At 52.2% G+C, this 22,623-nt stretch overlaps 1 protein-coding gene and 1 long non-coding RNA gene across 4 annotated transcripts in view; one reads left to right on the top strand and one right to left on the bottom strand.

Annotated features, from left to right (window-relative positions):
- The first annotated feature begins 2,045 nt into the window (after positions 1-2,045).
- Positions 2,046-22,623, top strand: part of NACC2 (NACC family member 2) — a 33,979-nt gene continuing 13,401 nt past the window's right edge. Inside the window, exon 1 of one of the 3 annotated variants that reach the window (XM_042879054.1) lies at positions 2,046-2,121. The gene's annotated coding sequence lies outside the window, so the exon portion shown is untranslated. Of the gene's footprint in view, positions 2,122-20,381; positions 20,478-21,345; positions 21,385-22,623 lie in introns of those variants that run through there. The other 2 variants (XM_042879057.1, XM_042879055.1) reach the window with 2 other exon arrangements.
- On the bottom strand, positions 19,613-22,079 carry LOC122184237. The gene is made up of 3 exons (XR_006180510.1): positions 21,925-22,079; positions 21,420-21,734; positions 19,613-21,067 (listed from the first exon to the last, which is right to left on the bottom strand). It is a non-coding gene; the product is annotated as an uncharacterized LOC122184237 (long non-coding RNA).

The raw sequence follows: 22,623 nt of genomic DNA, 5'->3' as shown, positions 1-22,623 counted from the left end.
GGGTTTGCCAGGAAGCCACGTGTCCATAAAGTGCATCCACCTTCCCTGGTTTGTTCAGAGGATGGGTGTGATGTTACCTCACCGTGCCTGAGGAGTGTGGTTCAGAGGCATGCAGTCTGTGGCTCCTGGTGTGGTCCTGCCATGCCCTGCAGTTTTGCCTCTGCTGCTTTGCCACACTGCTCTCACGTAGCACATCTCCTGCACGAATGGAAGTGCTGGGTGTTTTATCAAGTGATTTTTTCAGCCCTCAAGCCGTTCTTCAATTTGAAGTGCTTGATTAAAAAAAAAAAAAAAGCAGCTCAGGGAAGAGAAAGAAAGAAAGAAAACATTTTCGTCAGCTTGAAATCACTTTGCAGACATTATGGAAAATGCTGCCTATTTTGTCTCCTCTGCTCTCCGAACCAATCTTTTGCATTAAATTCAGCACAGTAGTAAATAAACATGTTTTCTCAGGCCCTGCAGCTATAGCAAGCCATCAAATGGTGCTTAAGAAATGTTCCTTTCTCCATCACAGATCATGTTTGTAAAGTCTGTGGCTGAGGGGAGCAGGATGCTCTCTGGGCTGTAGGTGAGCACACATTGCTTTCAATGGGATGCCCTGCACGCATCCCATGGCTGATGGCCCCTGCAGCTCCACTGCACCCATGGAACATGTGGAACATGCTGGAACACGATGGAACATGCTGGAGCATGGAGGAGGTGCAGGAGGGCTGACGGTTCCTCAGCGAGACACAGGGAGAGGAGCAGGGGGTGTTAACATCTTCATAAGAGCACAGCTGCTTTATGTCCAAATGCAGCTTGGGACATATTTCTCATACATCACTTCAAAAAAGAAAAAAAGAAAAAGAAAAAAGAAGAAAAAAAAAGAGATTTTATCTTTTACAGCAGAGGAAATGTGTTTGTCCTGACCTGACACTGTTTTTTAAAGTGTCGAGTGCTAATGAAATTCCGCAGCCTTGAGCAGCTCTGAGCATCCGATGCTGGTTTTTAAGATATGGGGACATTTTTCCGCAGATTTTAAGGCAGCCTCAAAATGATGAATGCATGAGAGGAGAGAAACTTCCAGATCCGAAGAAGTTCTGACACAATCGTGCATGCAAAGCAGACAGAAAGAGGCTCATACTTTCAAGGGGCTTTTGTTATCCCTTTGAAATTTATTTAGAAGACACGGGGCTAACGCTGCTCGCTTTGATCGCGCAAATAGGTTCACCGATCTTAATATTTGGGGCTTAGAGACACGAGAAAGCAAAACGAGGCTTTTTAGGCTGGGGAGTAACATTTGAAATGAAAATTCGCCCTCCTCCCCAAGTGCCGCATCGGGTAATCCCGCTTTTGTGTGTGATGCTCCACAGGTTTCTGACGGCGGGGGAATGGTGCAGAGGATCGGGAGGGACGCGGTGCCCTTCCCGCAGCTCCGAACCCCGCGGGGTCTCCTCTGGGGGGCCGGGGCAGCGCTGCGGGCTGGGGCTGGGCGAAGGTCGGGCTCGGGAGCGCGGCTCCAGGACGCGGAGCTCGGCGGGTCCCGCTGCCCCCCGTGAGCCGGAGCTGCTGCGCTGCGTTCTGTCCTTTGCTACACGCGGCAGGTTCCGCATCGCAGCGGCATTCCGCATAGCAGCTCCGTGCCACCGACACAGCGCGCTTTGAGTCTGACCGTTTCCACCTCCCTGGGTGATTTTTCTTTTTTTTCTATCTATCTCCTTCCGTTTCTGCCTCTACATCAATGTTCCGAACGGACCCTTGGTAGCAGCGGGGCGCTGATGCCGCTCTCTCCCACCCAGAAGCGCCCCCCGGCCCCGCTCCGAGCTCGCAGCCGCTCCCGCGCCCGCCGCCCGCTGCCCCCCGGCCGGGCCGCCCGTGGTCCCTCCTCCTCCCCCGCCCCTCTCCTCCTCTTCCTCCCCCTCCTTCTCCACCTCCTCCTCCTCCCCCCCCCCGCGGCGGGGCCGGCCCGGTGGGGCCGCCTGTCTGCGGCGCCCGGCGCTGCTGGGCGAGGTCAGGGAAAGTCCATGTGAGGAGCCGCTGGAATCACTTCCTGCTGCCGCCGCCGGGACCGCCGCCACAGCCGGCACCGCCGCTAGGCCGAGCAGCGCCGCGCCGCGCGTCCATGGGGCCGGAGCCCCGCAGGTGGGCGCCGCTGTGCTCGGGGGGCTGCGGGGTGGGAACCGGGGTTGAGAGCCGGAACCGGGGCTGCGGGGGACTCTGCGGGACGCGGCGTGCGCTAAGCCGGCTGCTCCCCCGCCCAGCGCTGCACCCTCGGCAACGCGTCCCCCTCCGGTGTGTCCTCCCCGGTGTCCTCTCCCCATCCTTGCGGCCGGGATACGGAACCGGAGGCCTGGAGAGGGAGGGGACGAGGGGGTGGGAGGTGGGGGCGGTCGGCGGGCGCACGCGGCTCCCCCGGCTGGGGGTCCGAGCCGGAGCCGTGCCCGGTGCTGGGCCGGGGGTGCGCGGCGATCTACGGCGGGCGGTAGTTAAAGTGCGTTCGCTGTGTCAAGGACTTCTCTAAACATCTTCCCTGCTGTAGGGAAAGAAAATGACAGCGGTACACTGTGTGCTCCGCCGCGCCGGGCTCGCCCATATGTATTAGCGGCAAAGTACAGAATCACTTAAAGCGAAGTCTCCATTACGTGCTGGGTCATTAATTTGAATATTCACTTGTGTGTTTCCTCCTTTCAGGAGGCATTTGTGAGATTGCGGGCGGCTTGATGTGCTCCTTGCCTGCCAAGTGTTTGCCTCGTGTCCTGCGTTATTGACGCGCTGGCACACTGCTGCACCTTCCCCGGCTGAAATATTAAACAGTAGTAGGAGCTGAAAGCAGTAAACAAAGCTGAATTCCTGCTGCCTTCCCAGGGAGTGCAGGGCTGTGTCATGGGGGCTCTCAGAGCTGTGTGCCCCCGGGGTTCCTGCAGGAGAACCCCCACCCTCCGTCCCTGCAGATTGAAGGAAGAAAGTGAGCTGGGCGCTGCTTATTAGCTGGATGTGTGTCACTTATGGGACACAGCATACATAACCTCAAGGTGTGGGCAATGCAGGTAACAGCAGTTTGATCTGCAGCAAGGAGCAGGTATGAAATAATGAGGGATCCTGACCTCCTCCTTCTGAGATTGGATGTCCTTCCAACGTCCACTGAAGGCAGCTCTGGGCACCGCACGTTCCTTTATTCTCCTGTAGAGGTCTTAGAATTAAGGCTCTGTGGGACTAAAATGGAGATATGTGGATGTTAAAGGGGTTTCTCAGGCTGAAATCTCTAGAAGGAAACTTCCAACGCTTGCTAAATATTTTGGCTAGGTGGAGAGAAAGCAGATCACAATAAATGCAGAACCAGGTGCTCTGCATGTGGCATCAAGGAGCTGGAACAGGCTGCTCAGAAAGGCTGTGGATGCCCTGTCCCTGAAGGTCAAGGTTCAGGGCAGGTTGGATGGGGCCCTGGGCAGCCTGATCAGGTATTAAATGTGGAGGTTGGTGGCCCTGCTGTGGTGGGGCTGGGTTGGAGATTCATGATCCTTAAGGTCTCTTCCAACCTGGGCCATCCTGTTAAGGGCAGGCAGTGTGGCACAACTCGCACTTCACATTCAGGTGGGCTGCAGAATGGCCCAACGCAGCCTCCCTAAAATCACCACTGGGTCCGCAGCCTGGAAGGGTTTCCTTGAGCTTTGCATAGGCTGCTTAAAGTGATCCTGGCAGGAAAAATCTTCACGTGTTGGAACCCTGCAGAGTTCCAGCGCACCCCATCAGGGCCGGCTCTGCCCTGTGCTCCCCCATGGCCGCTCCGTTTGCAGCACTGCAGAGGAATTGCTGCAGAGAAACCTCCGGACCCGGCTGTGCTCATCCGAGTCAGGATGCAAACCCTCTGGTTCTGGAATGGAAATATTTATTTTAGAGCGTCTTATTATAAAGTCAGATTTCCCTGCCAGGCCTTCGGGAGGGCCGGTGCGGGGCTGCGCGCGCTGCAGATACAGACTTTATTTGAAAGCTGCCTTTATTGACATAATAGCACTTAAATTGGTGCCCGGCGCTTGGATGCGATAGGAGCACGCTTTGTAAAGGATTGTGTGGAACCATTGGGTTGTGGATAAACATAGCAAAACAGCCCTGCGAAGCGGCGATGTGACCGTGCTGCTGCTCTGCTTGGTACAATGCCTGTGTTTAAAAATACCCGGGCCTGACAAAATGGGGTTAGGATGAGGCTTCAGCCACACGTTTGGATTTAGCCCAGGTTTTGTGAGCCGGGCAGCTTTGTAGCAGTGGGCTGGGAGGAATGGGTCCGGTGATGCTGAAGGGCAGAGAACTGAAAAGAGAGCTGTGCTGTCACTGCTTTTTTTTTTTTTTCCTTCCCACATTTCTTTGGTTCTAGTTGCATTTTCTTTCATTTCATTCAAGCATTCAGCATGGAGGAAATTAAACTGAACGGCGAGTTCCTACAGCACCAAATGGGCACAGAGCGCTGCGTCCTGCTGCAGCCAGCACGGCTTTGCCAGCACCTGTACCCACAGCTTCACTGCCAGTGGGGCTGAGCTGCTGCTCCTCGGGATGGAAACACCTCTAGGGTGTGTGTCGTGCAGGGCTTTTTTTAATCAAGTCAGTGCAGAAATTGAGAAATAGGTTAAGCATGCTGAGGAGGGTGAGGCTGCTGGTTTTCTCTACCTGACTTTATTTGTGAAGTGACAGGAATTTTGACAGCCTTTGTGTCTTTTTTAGCAAATCAAGTGTCATGCCAGGTTTGCCTGTGGATGAGATCATTTGCAAAATATGCTTCCCAGCTTGCTTCAGGCATAATTCATTGTGTCAACTGCAATTGCTCATTTGCTAGGAACTGTGATTCATTAGCGATTTTTTTTTTTAAGTTCGACTTGTTTTTTAAGCAAATGTTTGGAGGCAGAACAGAAAATTAAAAAAAAAAAAATACAAAAAAACCCACACAAATAACAAAAAAAAAAAAAAAACCCTTTAAATCGTGCAGTGTTTTTACCCACAAATGCTGCTGTGAAGGGAAAACTTGTTAGAACGGCCCGGTCCTGGGCAGGGCCAAGCAGCCCCTGGGACCGCTCAGCTGCGCGGTGTTGCACTCATTTTTGTCATGTGATTGCTCCTAAATGGGGACAGAGGTAATAATGCTCATCCTGCGGGACCGCCTGCGCCACGTGGAGGCTTCAGGGCAGCGGGACGGACGGGCAGACAGATGGACAGATGGAGGGACGCCGGGCTAGGCTGGGCAGAACGGCACCCGGGGCTCCCAGCACTCACTGTGCTCCTGCTCTGGGTGTTTTAGAGATTTCCCCAAATCAGACTTTAAAAACTAATACAAAAAAAAAAATTGCATCTCGGGGACATTTTTATGTTTCCTTTCCCGTGGATGGAGGCAAATATTTCAGTGCATTTTTTTTGCTGTAGGTGGGTGGATGGGGGAGAAATCACTGCTGCTGCTTCAGCAGCCACTAACTCCCCTCCAACACCAAACCAGCACGCGGGGGCTGCACGAATGGAAATACTTTCCAGAAGAAAATATACATATATATATGTATGTATATATATTTCTAAACTTCTAAGCGATGGCAATCAGTGCTGGGCAGGAGTGGGCAGGCTGTTCTTCCCCATGCAATGGTTTGCTATGGGTGCTGCTCCCATGCTGTCAGAGTGCTCCAGGTCAGTGGGACGGGCAGCTCATGGCTGTGTGCTCGGTGCTGAGGGGCTGCCCGCCTCCAGGTCTGTCCCTGGAGGTGTTCAAGGCCAGGTTGGATGGGGCCCTGGGCAGCCTGCTCTAGTATTAAATGGGGAGGTTGGTGGCCCTGCTTGTGACGAGGGGGTTGGAGATTTGTGATCCTTGAGGTCCCTTCCAACCCAGGCCATTCTGTATTTCTGTGGGGCACCCCTATATAGGCTCTGGAGTGAGATCTGGCTCTCCACCTCGCTGCCGACCCCACAGCAATCCAGCTGGTACCAGGACCTATTAATCATGTGCGAAAGCAGGAGGAGGAAAATCCTCTTTCTTTGCAGCATCCAATCTGTAGCAATCAGGGCTCGTTGGGATCTATCGATCCGGGGAGCAGAGCCAGATGTTTGCCATCCCCGGGTGCCTGCAGACAGAATTTTGGTGGCCTGTCGAGGGGAGGTGCGTGCAAAGAATTGTGAGTTAAGGGCAGCAGTGCTGGTGCTTCGTCAGGTTCGTGGGCTCGGTGGCAGCACACTTGTGTGGAAAGGGTCCTGTGTGCCCGTGCCAGCGCTGGCGCGGCTCCACGAGCGCGTTTGTATCATGATATCCACTGGGGAAGCATATGGCAGCCTCAGTTATATATATTGTGTGGGGGCACATATTTTACATGCCAGTTCTCGCTGTCATAGGACAAACATTTACGCTCCGATTATATGAGGCATTAGAAAAACAAGAGCAGGGGTTGGAAATGCCATAATTCCTTGCAGGGATGTCGTAAAAGGCGCTGTTTAGTGGTGATACGGCAACGGCAAAATTAAGGGGTGATAATGTTTCCATCCGTTGTGCTTTCAGGGTGCTAAGCTTTGGAGGGATTACGCTTTGAAGAGGTTTAGGATGCATAAATTCACCGCTGGCATTTCAAGGCGCCTCACGTGGAAGGCAATGGCCAGGTGCTGGGGAAAGGTGAGGAGGGAGCATGTGCACCATGGGAGGCAGTCAGGGGCTTTGCTGTGAGGTTGCAGGCTGTGGTGCAAAGCACCCACAGAGGGAGGCTCTTCCTGCCCTGCATCCCCCGGGGTGCTTCTCAAGTCTGCAGCAGCTGGAGCAGCCTGCATAGCAGCAAGCCTGAGCAACAAGGAGTGCTGTGGTGTTACCTTTTGTTGCTCTCATTACAAACTCAGTCCTATTGTGATTTGCTGTTGGTTACATCGCTCTGGTTAATCTCATCCCTTCTCACGGGCTTTGGGGAGCTCCCAAGGAACAGGCTGCAAAGTACAGCTGTAGGTTTTGCGTTGTGTCTGTAGCTGCAGGGTGTCATTTGGTCGCTGCTCTGTGCAAGGAAAAGTTGTGGGGAACTTCATCTTGCTGCTCTGCAGCCACCTCCTCCTTTGTGCGTCCCCCTCCTGGCACACGGGCACAAACACATGCCTGTGCTTAATGAAACATCACCACCTGGGTTTAATTGTCTGCTGCTTAAGAATGAGTGTTGCATGGTACTATAACTACATTTTTCCCATGTCTGAAGGCTGCTGTGACTGCAGCACCTGAGCGTGCAAAGCAAGAGATAAAGCCAGCAAGGTGGGATGAGAGAAGAGATTCTGCTGCTGTTCTCTGAGCCCTTGGCTCCAGTACCTCACCAGGAAGAAATAAGATGAATTGCCATGTGCAAAGCACGCCTTCCTAATAAATCTGTGCATGCACTGGTAGTGCTGCCCCTGGTCTCTGCTGGAGCTCAGCCCCATGGGAGCCGTGTGCTGCACTGTGCGATGGTAGGGCGGAAGTTTTGACACTTGTCTAAGTACAATTTCTACTCTTAATGCATCATTAGCACAGTTTTCTGCCTTTCATTCATCTCCCATTACAGCCCTGAGTCCCGTCTGTTAATTTTGGTGTGTTGATATTTTTGTTGTCAGCAGTTTTGTTCTTTTTTGAAGCCTATAAAACCATTAGTGCGAAAGAAGATTAAAAAGATACATTACAATTAAAATGTTAATGAAATCTGCATCATACAACTTTTGAAACCATTTAGGCATTAATCTTTTTTTGGTCTTATGTCCATTAACTCTGGCGATTCTTATTCCACACTGACCCCTGCTGAGAGAGCTGTGCTATAATTGAATTTAGAAAGAGAGGGGGAAGGAAAGAAGGGAGGGGGAGAAGCAGTTTGGAAAGTAGAAGCTGGAAAGCTGGCTTTGCTCTGGGGGGTGTCCATGGAGATGAAGCTGCTGCATGTGCACAAAGGGTGCAGGAGAAGAGCAGGTAACTATTTGCCGTCACAGCCTCATCTTTCCTCCTTTCCTTCCTCCAAAATAGTGTTTCTGGAGATTAAGTGATTATTATTATTTTTTTTTTAAATAGATTTTCAGCAGCTTACACAACATTTGGATGGGGCCCAGAGCACCCCGAGCTCCGGGGCAGGCTAAAGAGAAGGGTTGGCTAATTCACAGGCTGTGCAGCGAGTGGAACAACAGGACTTCTTGACTCATCAGACAGCTCCTAGGAACCGTGCCATGACTTCTGCAGGACTGTGGGCTGTGCGGGGCCGCTCGAGCCCTGCCAAGCCTTCAGACCATCTAGAACACTCTGTGCTGCTCAGCCCGAGCCGTGCTGGGTTTCTGGATGCCTCCTTCTGAAGGATTCTGTATGTTTTCTCCCACATCTTCCGTGGGATGCTGCAGAAGTTTGGGAGCGCCGGTCCTTCGGTGAAAATTGTGGTTCTTGGTGTGGGACGAGGGGGTATTGGCTTGGTAATGGGATGGGTGTGCTGCTTAATGAGGCAGTAATGCAGCTCTGAAGTCAGAGGATGAGCACATCCTGATGCAGGAGCTGGCGGGAGGCCGAGGGGAGTGGAGCAGCAGCCTAGCTCATGCTTGTGCTGCCAGCAGGGACTCAGGAAGGCTGAACAGGAGTTTGGAAGCTGAGACTTCTGCAGGGCTCGGAGGGACAGTGGCAGCTCCTTGGGGCTGAGTTGGCGCTGTCTTCAGATCTGAGCTCACCGCTCACATGCAGCAAAGCCTAGATCTTCAGTGTCGTATTTGCTCTTCAAGTGGGTAAATACCAAAATGTATAATGCTGCTGGATTGTGCCAAGTGTTTAGACACAGCCTGAATTTAGAGCTTAAGAACCTGTGTCTGATCCCTGTCCCTGCCTTCCCCTCGCAGCGCCCATGGTGACATCCATGGGGATGGGGGATGTCTGTGGCTGACACGGCGTGGCCCCTTTCTCCTTGGGTTTCCTGTGCTCTCTCCCACCTCGGAGCAGTGCCGGTGTGTGCAGGCTGGGAACAAAGGCAGCACTGTTGGAAGCTCACTGTGATGATGTGTGGGCAGTCCTAGGCCAAGGAGAGGGAGCAGAACAGAGCTGCCCCCCATGTCCCCCAGTGCTGGCACTGAAAGGAAGGCCTCTCTGCTCTGTGTTGCACTCCAGGCTCACAGCACTGGTGGCTCTCATCCCCAGACCACCATGCTGATTTTGGCACGTGGGCTGCTTGCAGATCCATGCAGAGGGATTTGTAGTGCTTTACTCCTGAGGGCTGCTGGGCAGCGCAGGGCAGAGCTGTGGGGAGGAGTGTGGGGTGCTCAGCTGCAGCCTCAATGTGCCTTTCAGTGTCCCAAAGCTGTGCAGTCCCTACAGGTCCCCACTGGGAGGTCTGTACTGAGGCCAGGGCACACAGCTGCTGTGGGAGCCTGCTCTGCTCACCCAAGGGGGGTAATCTCTCTTCACTGTGCTGATACACGTCTGTGTTCGCTTGCTGGGCTCTTTTTTTGTGGGTAGCAAAGTAAGAAAACCAGCAAACCCTCAGTGCCTGGCATGGTGCTGGGGACATGGGCTGTGCTGGCACTGCCTGCTGCACTCCTAGAGTTGCTAAGGAGCCTGGGGCTTCTTCAGGGGCACGGCAGCGTTGGCATAGCATGGCAGCTTTCAGTGCCGTGCATCCCACCTCTGGTTTCATTGCGTTGTGCTAGGCCTGTCCCAAGAACCAACTTGAACTCTGCCTCTTCCTTTTAGTTTGGGGAAGGTTAGCTCGGGTTCAAACCGCTGCGATGCGGTTGGTAAGGCTGAGCAGCATATTAAGCATTTAATACAGGAGTGCATTATCTCCCACCCACATCCCCCATCGGATGCCGGCGGAGGGAAGCGCTCCGTGCCCACATCCAGGAGCTGCTGCTGGGCACGCGGTGCGCGCAGCTCCCTCTCAGCCCCATCCTCCTTGCACCCATTACCACCAGCAGCACACTCACTGCTGGCTCTGCACGCACAGCCCTACAGCCGGGTGGCTGCCCCAGCCTGGTGGCCGTCCCCAGCCCCACGTTGGCACAGCGCGAGGAGCAGCGCGCTGATGTGCCGTGCCTAATTGTGTTACAGCTCAATTGGCGGAGCCTTGCTCTGCTCGCACAGTACATCAGAAGCTCTTGTGAAATCTAATGTGCTGTAGCATCGGCGCAGGAAAAAGCTCTGCCTTCTGTGAAGCCAGACTGTTGCAGCGTAATTTGTTTTGTAAGATTTTGAAAGGCGGTGTTGCAATATGTAACAGTAGAATAGTGGGAAGATGGTCAGGTGGTTCTTAGGACTTCAACAGACAGATTTCATGTCTGTGTGTTTTTGCAACACCTTTCTATAAAGGGAAACATAATTTAAAATATGATTACTTAGTGTTGTAACAGTCTTCTCAAACGTTTTTGCATTATGCAGAGATCATTATCAGAGGCTGATATTAACTTGCAAAGAATATTATGCAAATCGCTCTCCTGTTCTTCTAAAAAGAAATTTCCTTCATAATGCAAAGCGTGACAAAAAAAAATCGTGCAGAAGCTTTTGGCAAAATTACATTCAGAAGATGTAACAGTTTTTCTGCTTACTAGCGCAATCCATTTGTGCCTTTCTGCTGGGTTTTCTCGACTCAAGCTGATAAAAGATGAATTTTAAAACCAGGGCTGGGCTGTTTGGGGGGGGGGGACACCTCATACCTCCTGGGTGCAGGAATAGAGGACAGCTGTTGTGCTCAGGGTGGTGGCAACCGGCAACCCATTGCCCAGGGGTTACAGTTGGGCATCAGTCCTGCACCCAATGATACACAGCTCTGACCTCCCAAAATCCACATTCGTGGCACCGTAACCAGCGCTCACTGCTGTGGCAGCGTGAGGATCCTGGGTGCTGGCACCAGGGGATGGCACTGGGATGCGTCCCGTTCTGCTCCGTGCTGCCCCAGCCCTGCCTGCTCTGTGTTCCTGAGCATCAGCACATTCCTGCAGGACATCCCAGCCCTGCTGAAGTCACGGGGAATTTACACCAACTCCATCCCTCCTCCTTTTTTTTTTTTTTCTCTTTTTTTTTTTTTTAGAAACTGATGGTATCAAAATGCTCCTCCTGATACAGAACGCAGACCCTGCTGGTGTCAGACATTCTGCTCTTACCACAGATGGATTGACCGAAATAGACCCTAATAAATATTGTAACCAGCTTCAATGACTGAAATATTCACAGGCTGCGGATAGCAGTGAGTTTAGAAGAGGGCCATTCCTTGCAGAACCCCACTTTTTGGGGACACTTCTGGTCATTTTGAAAAACTGTGTCCTTTGTCCTCAAATGTAGGTATTTCTCAATACAAATGCGATTGAGAAAGGTCGTTCCCATTCGGAGGTACGGATTGAATTATAGCCTTGTGAAATGGCAGAGCGAGCGTTCAGCGGCGTGCAGAACGTTCAGACTGTTTTTTTGCGTCTGGTTAGATAACTCAATATTTTAAAATCAAACCAAATGAGATAAATCAGCTGCGAGCTGTAGTTAGCATTCATCAGGCAACTTAGACTGGGCGCTGGGGCACCGCCTGGCTCCACCTCTAGCTGCAGGCTTTCCCCGCTGGTAACGGATGCGAATCCTTGGTGATGCTGTGCTGCAGTGCATGGGATCCGAGCAGGACGTGCTGCTGGCTGGGACAGCCCCACTGCCCCGTGCTGTGCCACGGCCCTGCTGAGCACTGCTGCCCACATGGTGGTTATGGAGGAAGGACGGCGTGCTTTCGGAGCTGCTGTTTGTGATGGTGAATGGGAGCGGCGAGGTGTCGCGCTGTAACCGCGGCGGCAGGAAGCAGTGTGTGATTTCTGGGTTTTTCTTTCCTGGAGGTTTCCCTTTGGTGGAGGAGCTCTGCTGAGCGCGTTCCTGCAAACCTCTTCCTGCTGTCCCCTTGCAAAAAACGGTATTGCTGCCAAATGCACGTCAAAGAGCATCCAGCCTTCCCTGCTCCCAGCTGGGATGGCTGCACGTGCTCGCTCAGCTCGGGGTGCAGGCTGAGGAATGATGGGAGCTGCAGGAATTTCCTGCATACCCTCTGCCATCGTGCACGAGCTGGGTGTTTGTAGGGTCTGCAGGCCAACCTGGCACACCAGGCCATTTGTTTCTGCTTTCCAGCATTCCCCTGGTGCTTTTAGACTGATGTGAGAGCTGTCCATCTTCCCAAATCGCAGCCGTGCTGCTGTTGGCCTCCAAGCAACTGCCAGGGCTGTGCCATGCCTGTACCCACAGCCATATGCCCATAGAGGGCAGAGAGAAGTTTGCTCCCCCAAACTGCAGCAGCTTGAGAATGGAACAGCACTCCTGCATACAAATGGCTGCTTTTCCTTCTCTGTGGGCAAAGGCTGTGAACGGAGGCTGGGCAGCACCCTGCCTTGTCCTGGCACTGCTGGCAGGAGAAGAGCTCCTTGGGTTGGGGTGGCACAGCCCAGCAAAAGGCAAGCAGGCTTGCAACCTTGAGGAGTCCTGTAGGTCTTAAAAGTTTTAATTAAAAACCTGGCGTGGCGGAGGGTGTTTTGTTTTAGAGGGAACATCTTCATTTCTTTTGTAAAAGAATGAAATGAAACCGTGGGTATTTTATTTTATTTTGTAATATTTCTGCGTATTTATTCTTCAACACGAAGCATTAGAAAATAATTGAGTAAAACAAAATCCACAAGGCTTCAAATTACCTCCAGCTTAATGTTTTATTTAAGAGGTTTGCTAACTGACATTCCTTATAATGAATTAGGTCACCCGGCTCTAAAGAGCGTTGCGGGTTTCCTCCTTTCCATTTCAATGTGAGCTCTTCCCGTGCGCGGCCGCTCCGTGGCTCCCCGTCCCCCCAGCGTGCAGAACCTCGCTCTAATTACTCTCAATCACACTGGTGCAAATGAATATATCCATGTTTGGAGGATTGAAACTGTGTTGTCATGGCAATCTCTGTAAGGTCATGAGAAACTCATTGATATTGTTCGTCTTCTCTCCCGGGAGACCTCGTCTACCTTGGCCGAGCGATGGGTTGGGGTGTTTTGTCTGATAACTTTAAAGCATAATTTGGGCACAATTGGGCCAAGGGGGCCCTGTGGTGAATAGCACACTTGTGTTCTGAGAGGGGAGGCTGTGGCCAGACCGGTTGGGCGCTGGGGAATACAGTTACAGCGTTTTGGCCGCGGGGCCCCATTCTGTGTGTTGCAGAATGCACAAATAATCCCATTCTGTGCCAGGCGGCTGCGAGCGCTCAGGTGGCACCGGGTGCAGGACAGCAGGCTGGGCTGCCCTCACTTCGTTTTGGGAAGGGGAGAATTAGAGGAGCTGGTAACGAAGTGCGTTCAGGTGAGTGCCTGTGTGGGTCTGTGTGCTGGCAGCTTGCGCTGGGGGAAAGGCTCTTTGTCTGAAATTGGAGGTAAGCTGAATTAAGAAGTCATCCAAAGCGTGGTTAGTGTGTGCATGAAAGCCTTGTGTGTGCGTGCACGGCCGCAGTGCAGGAGGGGCACAGTGCTGCAAACAGCAGGGAGAGCTCAGTGCAGGTGCACGGAGCTGGAGTTGGCTTCAGCGATGCACAGGGTTGTGGGTTTGGTTTTGCATCTCTTTGCTTTAGAAAACAAACAAGCAAAAAAAACCCACAAAACCAGAATTGTATCTTATGGGCAGGGAGCTTCTACGGCGTTCTGTTTTTCAATTAAGTGTTAAAATAAACTCATACACCTCTTCACTGGGGCCGTAATGCAGGCCTTGCACGTGCCTGTGCAGATGGCAGTGTGCAGGTAATCAGGTTTGAGAGCTTAAGATCCTCACTGAAAGTCAAAGAAATAACTGCTGGCCATGGGACAAAAGCGAGCGCCTGTCTGAGGCCGTGTAGGTTGGGTGTTCAGTGCATCTGTGCTGCAGGCACTGGAAATGCAGGGCCAGGCACAGCCCTACAGCTGACCTGTGTGATGGGCTTTGCTGTGGGTGCTTCAGCTGCTCCCAAAGGCCCAGAGATGCTGTCCCCAGCTGGGGGCTGTCACTCCGATCTGCCTGCGTGGCACTGCGGGTGGCACAGCGTTCTGCAGGGCTGAAAGGTTTCACGTTATAACATCGGGTAATTGCTGTAGTTAAGGAAGCGTTCCAAATGTAATTAGGAGCTGGGTTAAAAAAACGACCACGGAGCAAGTGAAATTTCAAACTAAAGACTTATCTACATTTAAAAAAGTCTGTGATTTTTAACGCTGTCCTGGACCCCAGCGTGGCCCAGCAATACCCCCACACCACGGGGCTCCCCCAGGAGCTCCCTCCGACCCGCTGGGCTCAGGATGCTGTTGCTGCATGGGGCTGCAGGGGGTATGCAGCCTTTGATGTCAGAAAAGCAATTAATTGCAATTGCTGTAACATTTGCGATGCTTCAGAAGCCTTGCGTTATTCCCCGTGTTGTTTTTGTTGGTTGGTTGCTCAATACAGGCATGTGCCACACTGCTTTGGTGACAGCAGTGCAGGGTAGCCGCATTTTTGGACCACGTTTTGTGACAATTTCTTAATTTCCTGAGTGAGCACAGGGTTCTCGGGCTCTCCTTCCTCTGCCAGAGAGACTATTTGCTCACACAAAGTTCTTCATTGTAATAGGGGAAAAAATCAATTTGATTACTTTCATGTCAGCATGCATGTCTAATGGCTCAGAAGTTATTGCAGCCATAAAATATACAGTATCATTCCTTTCTCACTCTGAGATTTGACAGGATTAATATAGTCAGCATGAAATCTTAGTCATAAAGCCGACCATAAGCGATGGTAAAATTAGCCGCTGAAATCGTCTGCTTATGGAGAGCATCTTCTGCTTTTCCTTCTGGGAGCAAACACCACAGGCTGGGTGCATGGATGGGCAGAGCAGGAGGGCTGTGCTGCTGGGGCTGAGCTCCATGGGAGGGTTCCTGGGTGCAGAGCAGTGGCACGCTCCTTTATCCTTGGGTTTGTGCAGAGCGTTGCCTTTCAGGGCTAAACTTACTTAAAAATTCCATTAAAAAATAACTTTGCTGCACACGAGTAATATTCTCTGAAACACAGCCAGAATGTAATCTTGTGTTGCGTGGGAAGCAATGGGATTGTTTCCCTCCGAGGGTCTGTGTGCCCTGTGCCCACGTGGGGTTGGGTGCAGTACAGTGCAGTACATGGCCACTGCTGGACGTGGGGGTCACAGTGGCAGCCCCCATAGGCACCTCCTGAAAGGTGTCTGCAGGATGTAGGAAAGAGGAAAACGAGCCAAAACCCACAGAGGATCCTGCATCCCCAAGCTCTGTGTGGGGGTCCCCAGAGCCCCCCAAGCCCAGCAGGACCCGAGGCAGAGCAGGTGCTGGTCCTGCTGGCTGCCTGTCCCAAGGCCCGGTGGCAGTTTGGGTCAGCAGTGCTGGAGCAGTAACACACCAACACAGCAGGCAGAGCAATGAGGCCTGGGCACTGCTGGGCTGCAGGCTGGGTGGTGGCACTGGGAGGGAAGCACGTGGCACAGTGGGGCTCAGCAGGGTCACCAGGCGCCAGCTGGGCACCTCGTTGTTCTGTGATGCCTGCACACCCCGGAGCAGTGAGGGCAGTGGGAGGGGGGACAGCGAGGTGCTCGAGATGGAGCTGCTGCAACTCTTCCATTTTAATAATAGATTACTATTAGTATCCACCCGATATAACACGTGCCTCATTATTGCTTACTCAGAATAATTTCTCCTTACAGAACCTTGGAACTTTATTTGCTGAGCATCAAATATGCAGCAATGCATGAATAGTTTTAAGACTCGATCCCCTCAACTCATACTGTGCTTATTTTTTTTTCTTCCCCCTCAACCGTGATTGAAGTCAAATTAACATATTTACCTCCAGAGCTCGTTAAAAAATTCAGGAAGTGGTTCAGAATCGTCTCCCATTGCTGGGTCTGATGCTGGGCTCCCTTTCTCAATAGAGCCATGCAGACCTTTGACTCTCAGCCCTGCGCTCCGCTTCCTCCCCAGCACTCAGCAACAGATGGCAGCGGTGTTACTGCCGCCGTGCTCCCCAAAGGAAGCACTTTGTTTTATTTTATTGGCTTTTTAGGACGGGGGAAAGGGAGAGGCAGGGAGAAGGAATGAGTTATAATAAATAACACGGAGCCCTGGTTGCTGTTTCACTCTGCAATAAGGAAAGGTGTTGCAGCGCCGATGGGTGCAGGCTGTGCGGTGCTGTGTGACCGTGCTTTGCCTTGGCGTATCTGCAGGTGGTAGCTGTTTCCTATAGTGAATCACAAACCTGACTTTTTTCTTATATTTTTCTTGTATTTTGACATCTTCCCATGGGGAAAAAAAACCAACAACAACAACGAGACAAAACTGTGTGTGAATGCAGATGTTTGAAACCGAACCGAGCCTGCTGCTGTATTGCTCAGAGGCTTCTTTCTCCTTCCCAGCCCAGGAGTTGTCCTGCCCCGTGCTGTGATTTATTTCTGAGGCAGCAGGGTCTCACAGAAGCCAAACTGCAGTAATCCCAGTTTCAATGCTCCGTGTCCATGGAGCCGTGCGCTCTGCCCATGGAGTGGCCTTGGCCGTGTTGGAGCCGTGGATGGGAGGTGCTGCAGCAGATCTCTCTGCTCCTAAGTTAGGAAGTGATTGCTGCAGATGTTGTTCCCTGAGCAGTGGGTTAATACTTGGTGGTTAGCATGGGGTAGCAAAAAAAAAGAAAAACAACCCCACTTATTTGTTTGAGGTTTCTGGCTAATTGCCTCGCAAGTATTGCAGAGCGTTGCGGCAGATTTCCTGGATTTTGCAATTGGGATGGTTCTGGTCTAACTGGTCAGAAAGATTTTCAAAATATAGAAAGAAATGGGAAAAAAAAAAATGAGAAAAATAGAGAGAAATCGCTCACCACGTTGCTGCAAAAAGCAGAAGGTGCCAAGTGCTCAGCTGTGTGGTGAGGCAGGGAGGAAGGCCAGAGGGGTCAGCCCAGCCCTGGGGCTCCATCTGAGGTGCAGCACCAGGCACCAGTGCAGGCGTTTGGCTTCCTGAATGTAGCTCTTCAATATTTTCCCAGGCAGGAGAAAACCATTTGCTTTTCATGCAAAACATATAAATCTTGGAAAAGTTCCCAAAGTTGGGTGTTTAACTGCTCAGTTTGGTGCAGTCTGTGGAAGAAGAGGGTTTATTGCCATGCATTATTTTTATTTTTCTCTTTGAAAGGAGGCTGAAGTGTTTGCGAGGCGGACGTTTCCAGTGCTGGGGATGACCAAGAGCAAAGAGAGAGGCAGGGTTAGAAGGGACAGCTTCACCTCACCGTGACATAGGTTTGGTATGGCTGGGGGCTGCTTCTGCTTAGATCCATAGAGTCATTTGAGTTGGAAGGGACCCTTAGAGGCCACCTGGACCCACTCCCTGCAATGCACAGGGACACCCACAGCTCCACCAGGTGCTCAGAGCCCTGTACACTGACCTCAGGTGTCTGCAGGGATGGGGAACCGTCACCTCTCTGGGTGCCCCGTGCCAGTGCTTGTGTTAGGAATTGTATTGAAACCTGCCTGGTTGCTCTTTTTATCTCGTTTGCTTGTTACACCTGTGCTTTGCTCCAGCTGAAGTCCCTCCCTGGGGCCTGCACAAATCTGACTGCTTCTGTCCCAGCCCCAGGCTGGGAAACTTGCTCATTGCTTCTTGCCTCACTGCTGCCTGCTGAAGGCATGGGCAGTGCCTTTGCCATAGCAGTTCTGTTTGTGTGCATGGGAGGGGGATAAGGAGGGGCAAGGAGGGACCCCCAGCCCCAACAGCACTATCCTGCAGCACTGGGACTGCCTGCAGAAGGATCCCTTCCTTGTCTCTGCATTGCTCCTTCTGCTTACCTAAGATAACTGCACAATTACACGTATACACGCATACAGGGCATAGGATTTTGTTGTTGTTTTTTGCATAAGATGGCTATTTTTGAAGTGCCCTTATATCCTGGAAACCACGAATCTGACCATTCTCCCATTCTCCCACCAGCACCTTTCCTGCTCGACCCTGAGCTGCTCCTGCATCCCAAAGGCAGGATGGCATGGATGCTGGCAGTGAGGACCTGGGGCATCCCGGTGGCACCGTCCCTGAGCCCCATCCCCACACCTGTCCCCATGCCCTGACCCAGTGCCATCTTTCCATGGTGCACTCCATGCAGGGACAGGACAGGGGGAGCAGCAGGGGGAAGTTTAGTGCTGCTATCATGTAATCCTGCCGTGAATCAAAGCAACTTTTACAAAACAAGATTCTCTCGCTGTTGCAAAAGAGCTTTGGGGAAATCTGGTTTTTGTGGTTAAGGATCTTAGTCTGATGCACAAGGAAAATTATGTGTAGCTTTTATTTGGCCCAAAGGATTCTTACAACATTATCCGTATTTCCTTTAATTTGTGGGATTTCTAGTAAATGGGCTTAAAAATAGGTCTGGGCAAAATGCCAGGGTACATATGAACAGCAAAAGGAAAGCTCTGCACTCTGAGCGGCTCACTTTCACTTCTTCCTCCATGCCAGCTGCATTAACTGGGAAAAGGGAGTAAACACTCACCTTTTGGGGTTAAATGTAATTACCTCTCTGGAATTCTTTGGAGGTAGATACTGCAGAAAAGATGCATTTGCTGGGTAATGGCACACACGCAGCGTTTGTGTTGAGCTGGCAGTACGGCAGGGGAGGGAGCAGCGCTGGTTGCTGGGCTGGCAAAGGGCTGGGAGCCCTCCGGCAATGGGGTGGTGGTGCAGGGCAGGAGTGGGGCAGAGCACAGCAGTGCTGGGTGCACACAGCGTGTGGGGTGTGTGGTTCTGAGAGCTGGGAAGACCTGAGTGGGTTGGCCCCATAGGCAGCAGTGTGGGAATCACCTCCAGCATCTCCTCTGTGCACGGAGCTGGGTGTGCTGGGGAGGTCCCAGCTGGGCACTGTGACAGCTGAGCCCATCCTTCAGGCTCACCCCTTCATGGGTAAGGTTTCCCAGAGACCTGCTTTTGTTTTCCAAAGCCTGCAGTTGAGCTCACGGCTGCGGTGTTGGTGCAGGTTTGGCTGCAGGATGCTGGTGGGGACCCTGCTCCTAGAATAGAGTCATCCAGCTGCACCTGCTTAGAAAGCCTTTTGGATGTTCCTTTTAAAAAATAATTGCTTTGGGGTTGATTTTCATTCTTTCTGTTTTTTTTTTTTTTTTTAATGTTTTAATGGAGAAGCAGCAAATTTAATATCTTCTGTCTTGGCTGTGTTGTGATTTACATTTGATTTTAGGCATAATTAGAAATGCAAGTAGAGCGCTTTGTGTTTTACCTCTGCTTCAACTATTTATGGCATGATATGCAAATGGAGCAAGCTATGAATATTAAAGATCAGAGCATGTTACAAAGTACCACTGCCTTGAAGGAGTTGGTAAGGGTGCAGGCCAGGTTCCTTCTCTGCAGGTCAGTCCACGCCACCTGCTGCAGTGCCATCATCCACCTTTCAAGGTGCTCTGCAGCACCAGGAAGGAATCTTCAACGTGTCTCACGTGCCAAAATGGAGCGGCTTCCTATGACTGCGAGCCTGAGGGAAGGGATCTTGCTGTTCTCATCGCTTAGACCTATTTACATAGCATTATTTTGGGTTTGTTGACACATCTGAAGTCGCGTGGAGAGCGGTCTTGCATTCTGGGCGGTGTGGGGCTGGGCAGTGGGGCTGGGCAGTGGGGCTGTGTGGCTTCAAAGGGGGCTGCGTGTGCAGCGGGACGCACTGGGGGTGCAGGGGATGGGCTGTGGGATGCAGTGTGTTGTATATGGGGAGCAGGGAATGCCCCGAGGAGCAGTGTGCTTCTCGCCTCCGAGGGATTTAAATTACAAATTTTGACAGAGAAGATTGTCAGCAGTATTCAAAACAGAGCAGGAATTCTTTTGAAATGCCGTCGAGCTGCGCTGCAGCAGTTGGGAAGTTTGGCACGTGAGAATTTGGCCCAGGAGCTGCTGCCAGGGCTTTTTGTCCTTTAAAACTCACTTCATCTGTATGCAACGTCCCGCACTGCCCAGCACAGCGCTGGGCTCAGCATGTGAGGCTGCTGGCCTGTGGGGCCGGGGATCCTCCTCCTGTAACAGCCACAGATAGCTTTATGCTTGTGCATCAAAGAAAAGAAGGATTTGTTGGTGCTTGTGGCCACACGTAGAAAAAACAACCAATAAACCAAATAGGGATTTGGAATCGACTTGTGATCGGCTGGATTATTTATCCGTAATCATTAATTGTACGTCCTGTTGATGGGCTGACGTGTGCTCGTTGGCATTAGGCTCAGTTCCATCTGCAGCATCACATGAACATGAGCCAGCAGTGTGCCAGGGTGGCCGAGGAGCCAGCAGCATCCTGACTGGTGTCAGAAGAAGTGCAGACAGCAGGAGGTGATCGTTGCTGTGCACCTGCAGTGCTGTGTTCGGTGCTGGGCCCCTTGCTGCCAGAAACACACTGGGGCCCCAAATGTGTCCAGAGGTGGACAGGGGCTGCGATGGGTCGGAGCACAGCGCTGTGGGGAGCGGCTGAAGGATCTGGGCTGAGTCAGTGTGGAGGAGATGGGCTTCAGGGGAGACCTCATCTATCCTACAGCTCCTGGAAGGAGGTCGTGGTGAGTTGGGGCCGGCCTCTGCTCCCATGTGACAGCGATGGGATGAGAGGTGATGGCCCGTGGTGTGCCAGGGGAGGCTCGGGTTGGCTGTCAGGGAGCAGTGCTCCTCAGAAGGAATGGTCAGCACTGCATAGGCTGACCGGGGGTGATGCGGTGGGTTGGGAAGTGGGCTTGGGGGTCTGTGGGGGATTTTCTGACCTCTGTGATTTTATGGAAGGCTGGCATTGGCTCCGCTGTGCAAACTTCATGTGTCTGCTCAGGGGCTGTGGGTGCACGCAGTGCTGTGGGACTGCAGTGGGGCGAGGAGCTGGGACCGCCCTTCAGGCACCTCCAGCCCCGCAGAGTGCACCTTCCTTATCTGCAAGCTGATCTTTCCATTAAGGATCAAGCTCAGATGCAATTGTAGCTTCACTTTAGAGAGCACTAAAAGTTTAATGTAGAAACATTTTCCTTCGCCAGAACTTTTTGGCAGCGTCGTTCCCTGATGCTAAAATTCCTCCAGAAGCTCCGGAGCTGCAGAGACGCACTGCCCTCAAAGGGTTAATGACATCATCCCGACTGCTTTTCCTTTTTAAAGCAAGGAGACAAATCTGCAGGCGAAAGTCATTAATCGGAGGCAGAAATGGAAGCAAAGTTTCCCTCCCCTCTGCAGTTTGGTGGCGGTAGGCTGTGCAGTAATTGAAAAGTAAAGCAATGGAATTATCGGCTCCTGTCCAAACGGAGCACGACTTTTCTTTTTTTTTTTTACAACCCCCATTGCATCAGAACTCGGCAGTATTCCTGATGTCCTCATGTGTGTTACTGCTGACTCACAGACTAACTTGCACAAGGAAAAAAAAAAACCCAGCAGGCAGCAGCTCCACCATACTAGGTAATGAGCTCTCGCAAGGAGCGGCGCTGCTGTGCTGTAAGCTCTTCTAATTGACCTTTTAAGATATTTACCTTATTTTAAGGCTCTCCATTCCGGCGTGGCGTGGCGGCAGGGCTGAGCCATGCATGTTAGGTGCTGCCGCTCGGCTGTTGTGTGCGAGGAGAATGCAATTCAGCATGACACTTGTCTTTCTGCTGCGTTACTGCGGGCTGCCTTGGGATGGATGCAGGAGGCGCGTGCTGCAGCAGAGGCGGAGGGGCTCCGGGTGCTTTCTGCTGCTCCTCGGGGTCACCCAGCTGCTTTGTTAGGTTGGAACAGCCCCGAATTCTGCAGGATAGTTTGATTTCCCATCCCTGCCTCTCCTTTACCCCTTTCCCTGTAGCAAGCTGCAAAAAGAAAGAAGAAAAAAAATAATAATAATTCCTTGTTGCTTTTTCTATTCTTGCATGTCCTTGCTTGAGAGCACTTTAAAGCAGCGATGGGAAAAAAAAGAAAAACAAACAACGAAGGAATGGACCGGCGGTGGCACAGCGAGGTGGGAGCTGCCCGGAGGGGTGACCCGGCGCTGCCACTCACCTTGCAGCAGCGCGGAGCTGCGGGCATTGGGAGCTGTGTGCCGCCGCTGCCACCAGCACTGCTCTGCTTCCCGTGCTGCCTTCCAGCCTGCTCTGTGCACGGTGCTCCTCGCCCAGCTGTGCGTTTTGCCTCTCTAAGCCAGCAGCCTCTCGCTGCTGCGGGGCTCGGCGCTGCTCCCCGCTCGCTGCTCTCACTGCAGGGCTGTGATTGCGGTGCTGCAGCACAGCTGCTCCCCACCCGGCCCTCGGCTGGCAGCCCCTGCCCGGCGCAGGCACTTTGTCTGACCCGTTCCCTTCCCATCCTGTCGTTACAAGGGGGGGATGCGGCCCCAGCCCTGCAGCTGCAGCCAGGCTGGCGCTGAGCATCCCCCATGGGGAATCCTGGTGCTACAGCACCTCCCAGCTCCAGCCCCGCAGCCTGAAGCCCAAGGATGGCATATTCTTTACGTTACTTTTTTTTTAATTTTATTTTATTTTCCCTCCCTCTTAACCTCTGCAGAAGAAAAGAGGGGTTCCTGTTACTGCCGGGCTCCCAGGGACACAGCTTCACCACTCTGTTGTGCCATGAGTGCTCTGTGGCCTATGGGGACATAGGGCAGGGACCCTTTGTAGGGCTCTTCTGCCTTTTTTAGGCTCTTTGAGCTTTTTCTGTTGGTGGTGGTGATGAAATCTCCAGATCTCATTGTAGGCTGGCTAAGGA

This window comes from Lagopus leucura, unplaced genomic scaffold (assembly GCF_019238085.1).
Source record: "Lagopus leucura isolate 7727_CA_CO unplaced genomic scaffold, USGS_WTPT01 Super-Scaffold_100022, whole genome shotgun sequence".
Classification (NCBI taxonomy): domain Eukaryota; kingdom Metazoa; phylum Chordata; class Aves; order Galliformes; family Phasianidae; genus Lagopus; species Lagopus leucura.
Note: the sequence above shows the minus strand (reverse complement) of the source record. Positions and strands in the feature narration are given on the sequence as shown.